This window comes from Ornithorhynchus anatinus, chromosome 4 (genome assembly GCF_004115215.2).
Source record: "Ornithorhynchus anatinus isolate Pmale09 chromosome 4, mOrnAna1.pri.v4, whole genome shotgun sequence".
Lineage (NCBI taxonomy): Eukaryota > Metazoa > Chordata > Mammalia > Monotremata > Ornithorhynchidae > Ornithorhynchus > Ornithorhynchus anatinus.
The window spans coordinates 3,356,014-3,362,013 of NC_041731.1; positions in this window are offsets into that span (position 1 = coordinate 3,356,014).

Consider the following 6,000-nt stretch of genomic DNA (forward strand, 5'->3'; position numbering starts at 1 on the left):
CCCGTCCCTCCCCGGTGAGTCGATCGTCCCCGTTTTGCAGATGAGGGAACCGAGGGCCCGAGAAGTCAAGCCGATAGCCCCAGGTCACGCGGCGGGCCTGCGGCGGAGTCACTCATCTCTTTTGACTGCTCGCTGCGAGAAGAGCGTCGTACTAAGCGCCCGGGAGAGTACGATGTAAGAGACCCGGTCCCTGCCCACCACAGGCTCCCAGTCCGGAAGGGGAGCCGGCCGTGAATATGAATAAAGAAAAGTACGGATGCGCGCTTGAAGCCCCGGGCTGCTTTCTGAACCCCAAACTCTCTCCTCCCGTCTCCCCCCCCCGGCACCCCCGACGCACACCTGCCACGTTTCCCTTCTATCCCGTATGTGCCCGTGTCGTTTCGGATAATATCGGTATCCGTTAGGCGCTTACTACGTGCAGAGCACTGCGCTAAGCGCCGGGGGAGAGACGGGGTCGTCGGGTCGTCCCCCCGTGAGGCTCGCGGTCTTCGTCCCCGTCCGCCAGACGAGGTCACCGAGGCCCAGAGAGGCGAAGCGCCTCGCCCACGGTCACCCAGCTGCCGAGGGGCCGAGCCGGGATCCGAACCCACGATCCGCGACTCCCAGGCCCGGGCTCTCTCCCCTGAGCCGCGCTGCCTCGGACGGAAGGGGAGGCGGTGCGCCCGGGCGAGGGAGACCGCGGCTGACTTCGGATGAGGTCGGCAAGAAGCAGCGTGGCTTAAGTGGGCTTAGGAGTCAGAGGTCCTGGGTTCTGATCCCGCTTCTGCCACTTGTCAGCCGGGTGACTTCGGGTAAGTCACTTCGCCTCTCTAGGTCTCAGTTCCCTCATCTGTCAAGCGGGGACGAAGTAAGTCTGTGAGCCCTCCTTGGGACACCCTGATGACCTCGTGTCTACGGCGCGGAAAGCTCGGTGAAAAAGAGCCCGGGCTCGGGAGTCGGAGGTCATGGGTTCGGATCCCCGCTCTGCCACTTGGCAGCTGGGTGACCGGGGGCGGGTCACCTCACTTCTCTGGGCCTCGGCGACCTCATCTGGAAAACGGGGATGAAGACGGTCAGCCCCACGTGGGACGACCCGATGACCCTGCGTCTCCCCCGGCGCTTAGAACGGTGCTCTGCGCATAGTGAGCGCTTAACGGGTACCAACGTGATTGTTACGATTATTTTCTTACCCCCCCCGGCGCTTAGAACAGTGCTCGGCACATGACGGGCGCTTAACAAGCACCGGTATCGTTATGATTATCATCTGGGAACTCTTAAAATCCGGGCGGGAAATGCGCGACCGGATAATCGAGTGTCCAGCGCAGTGATAATAATAATAATAATGATCTTGGTATCTGTTAAGCGCTTACTACGCGCCCGGCACCGTCCCAAGCGCCGGGGGAGATACAGGGTCGTCGGGCCGTCCCGCGGGAGGCCCCCGCCCGATCCCCGTTTGACAGACGAGGGAACCGAGGCCCAGAGAAGTGAAGCGACCCGCCCGCGGTCACCCGGCCGACGAGCGGCAGGGCCGGGAATCGAACCCGTGACCTCCGACTCCGAAGCCCGGGCTCTTTCCGCCGAGCCGCGCGGCGCTAAGGGGTGCCGGGGGGGGGGGGGGGGGGGGGAGAGAGGGGAGCCCGGGAGGGCGGAGGGGGCGGCTCGCGGGTGGGAGGGAAGGACGCCCCCGAAGCTCCAATTTGTCGTCCGGGTTGCTCGGGCCGTGGTGTCCGAAAAGGCCCGGAGGTTGGGGGATATCGGGAGGACAGGGAAATGGGAGTCAGTTCTCAATTTCCAATGCTTCCGCTTCTCACGGAGGGCCCTTGGGACGCTTCGAAATCGAAACGGCACCCCGGTTGTTATTTTCATCTCTCGTGATGGTCCCGTTGTCCCGTTCCATCTTCTCGGTGGCCGTGGTTTCGGCTGCGCCGCCCTCCCTCCTTTCCGGCGGCGGCGGCTCCGTTGTGGTATTCACCTCGTCGGAGGGGAGGTGGATCTACAGGGGCGCGTCCTCGGCGGCAAGAGAAGCAGCGCGGCTCGGCGGAGAGGGCCCGGGCTTGGGAGGCGGAGGTCGTGGGTTCGAGTCCCGGCTCCGCCGCCCGTCAGCTCTGTGACCGTGGGCTTCTCTCCGCCTCGGTGACCTCCTCTGTCAAACGGGGATGAAGACTGCGGGCCTCAGGCGGGTCGACCCGACGACCCCGTATCTGCCCCGGCGCTTAGGACGCTGCTCGGCACGTAGTAAGCGCTTACCAAATACCGACGTTATTACTGTCGTCGTTATCGTTCTCCACCCGTCCTTCAACACTTCCAGCTCCTCTCCCCCCAGCCCTCTTAAAATATCCCCCCTCGCTCTCTCCCGGACGAATCGTTTCTCCGCAGCCCCTTCCCTCCAAGCCCCGGGGGCCGGGAGCGAGCCATCCGATCTAGATAATCAGACGAATAACAGACGGATCTAATCTTAGAGAAGCGGCGCGGCTCGGTGGAAAGAGCCCGGGCTCGGGAGTCGGAGGGCGTGGGTTCGAATCCCGGCTCCGCCGCTCGTCGGCCGGGTGACTGGGGGCGAGTCACTTCATTTCTCCGGGCCTCGGTGACCTCGTCCGTCGGATGGGGATGAAGCCCGTGAGCCTCACGTGGGACGGCCCGATGACCCCGTATCCCCCCCCCCCCGGCGCTCTGCGCATAGTAAGCGCTTAACCGATACCGACATCCTTATTAATCCTCATTCTACCGACGAGGTAGCTGCGGCCCAGAGAAGTCAGGCGACTTGGCCAAGGTCACGCAGCGGACGCGCGGCGGGCTTGGGGTCAGAACCTAGATTTCCTGACTCCCGGGTCTCTTCTCCTTCTCGGGGAGCCGCACCGCTTCTCCCGTCGCCCCTCCGGGGGTTTTTATTGTCGTCTCAACGGTTGAAAGGCAGGCGACTGGAAATTCATCGCACCTCGTGTCTCTGCCTAGGCGGGCGGGGTTCTTGGGAGAACTGGAATCATAATTGCAGTATTTATTTGTTAAGAAGTGCTTATTACGCGCCGGGCGACAGGGTAGATAATCGGTTGACGGTCTCAGTAGGAGGGAGAACGTTCATTCATTCGTATTTATTGAGCGCTTCCTACGTGCAGAGCACCGTACTGAGCGCTTGCAACGGACAATTCGGCAACAGATAGAGACGGTCCCTGCCCACTGACGGGCTCACGGTCTAATCGGGGGAGACGGACGGACAGAAACGAGACAATATAATCTTATACGTTATATATATATGTAATATTATATATATACTTTATGTATTATATACATTATAGACCGTAAGCCCGTCAAAGGGCAGGGACCGTCTCTATCTGTTACCGATTTGTCCATTCCAAGCGCTCAGTCCGGTGCTCCGCACATAGGAAGCGCTCAATAAGTACTATTGAATGAGTAATCACCATAAATAGAATCGGGTATCGAAGCCCCGTCTTGCAGATCGAGAAGCAGCGCGGCTCCGTGGAAAGAGCCCGGGCTTGGGAGGCAGAGGTCATGGGTTCAAATCCCGGCTCCGCCACCCGTGTCACTCTGGGCAAGCCGCTTCACTTCCCTGGGCCTCGGTTCCCTCATCTGTCAAATGGGGATGAAGACTGGGACAACCCGATCACCTTATATCCCCCCCCCCAGCGCTTAGAACAGCGCTTTGCACATAGTAAGCGCTTAACGAGTGGCATCATTATTACCACCTCAGCGTTTAGGACAGTGCTCCGCACACAGTGAGTGCTTAAGAAGCCCCAACATCGTAATTATTACTTAGTGCTCAGTCCAGTGCTCTGCACGCAGCGAGCCCTCGAAAAATATGATTGAATGAATGACTGGCCGACGGACTGACTGAGACATACGATTGAATGACCTACTGACACACTTCATTCAATCGTATTTATTGAGCGCTCACTGTGTGCAGAGCACTGTTCTAAGCGCTTGAGCGCTGTACTAAGCGATTGAATGACTGACTGACGGACTGACTGACATTCGATCGATCGAATGAATGAATGAATGATATATGATTGAATGACTGACATACGATCGACTGACATCATAATCATAATAATGTTGGTATTCGTACCTCTTCCCCGAGGTAACTGAGGCCCAGGGAAGTCAAGTGACTCGCCCACAGTCACCCAGCTGACAAGTGGCGGAGCCGGGATTCGAACTCATGACCTCTGACTCCAAAGCCCGTGCTCTTTCCACCGAGCCACGCTGCTTCGGATTGAATGAATGAATGAATGACATACGATTGACTGAACGACACTTAGGATCGAATGGATGAACGAACGAATGACCGACATATGACTGAATGAATGAACGACCGACATACGATCGACTGAATGACCCCTACGATTGAATGAACGAATGACCGACACGTAGGATGGACTGATTGATTGAATGAATGAACGAGTGACCCATACGATCGAATGAACGAACGACGGACACATGATCGAATGACCGACCGACACGTATGAATGAATGAATGAATGAATGACACATATGACTGAATGACTGACACGATTGAATGAACGAACGACGGACACGTGATGGAATGACCGACCGACACATAGGATGGATTGATTGAATGAATGAGTGACCCATGCGATTGAATGAACGAACGACGGACACGTGATGGAATGACCGACCGACACATAGGATGGATTGATTGAATGAATGAGTGACCCATGCGATTGAATGAACGAACGACGGACACGTGATGGAATGACCGACCGACACATAGGATGGATTGATTGAATGAATGAGTGACCCATACGATCGAATGAACGAACGACGGACACATGATCGAATGACCGACCGACACGTATGAATGAATGAATGACACATATGACTGAATGACTGACACGATTGAATGAACGAACGACGGACACGTGATGGAGTGACCGACCGACACATAGGATGGATTGATTGAATGAATGAGTGACCCATACGAGTGAATGAACGAACGCCGGACACGTGATGGAATGACCGACCGACACATAGGATGGATTGATTGATTGAATGAATGAATGACACATATGACTGACCGCCTGACACATAGGATTGACTGACTATCACATCGGGCTGACTGAATGACTGCCCGACCCGTAGGATGGGATGACTGAATGCCTGCCTGACCCATAGGAATGAATGAGTGAATGCCTGCCCGACCCGTCGGATTGAATGACTGAACGCCCGCCCGCCCGCCCCCGCCAGCGCCCCCCAGCGTCCGAGGCCGGTGGTCTCCGGAGGCGGAGGCCGCGCAGGCGCGCCTGCCTCCTCCTCCCTCCCTCCCTCCCTCCCTCCCCCTCCCTCCCTCCCCCCCCCCCCTCCGTCCCCGCCCCCCGCGCCACCGGGGCCGGGCGGGCGAGGGGGCGGGGCCTCGTCCTCTCCTCGGCCGCTCATTGGGCGGCGTCGGCCTGGCGCCATCTCGGCCTAGGGGGCGTCCGGGGCTGCCGTTGGCTGAGGCCGCGGGGGGGGCGTGGCCCTCCCTCCCCTCCCTCTCTCCCTCCCTCCCTCCCTCCCTCCCTCCTCCTCGCCCAGCTCCCGGTTCCCCGCCTCCCCGGCGGGCCGCGGCCGGGCGGGGCCGCCGGCTTTTCCCCAGCCCGCCGCCTGCCCGAGCCCCGGCCGTGACACCCGGCCGCCGTCCGCCCGATTCCCCCCCCCCCCCGCGCCGGAGGACCGTCCCCCCGGGATTCGCCGCCGCCGCCGCCGCCCCGGGAGCGGGTGGACGAGCCGGACCGGTCCCGCCGCGCCGGAGGGGGATGGGGCCGGGGATATTCCCGGCATCCTCCGCGCCCGGAGGCCCTTGACATCGCTGGGGCCCCTCCGGCCGGCGGCCCCACGGCGGACGGACGGACGGACGGACGGACGGGAGGAGTCGCCCCCAAAAGCCCCGCCCGCCCGGCAGTCGGGCCCGAAATAGACGCGACCCCCCCGCTCCCCTCCATCCTCCGCCACGAATCCGAGCCGCCCCTTTCGGAGGGACTGGAGGGGGGGGGCCGCGCGTCCGCTGCCTTT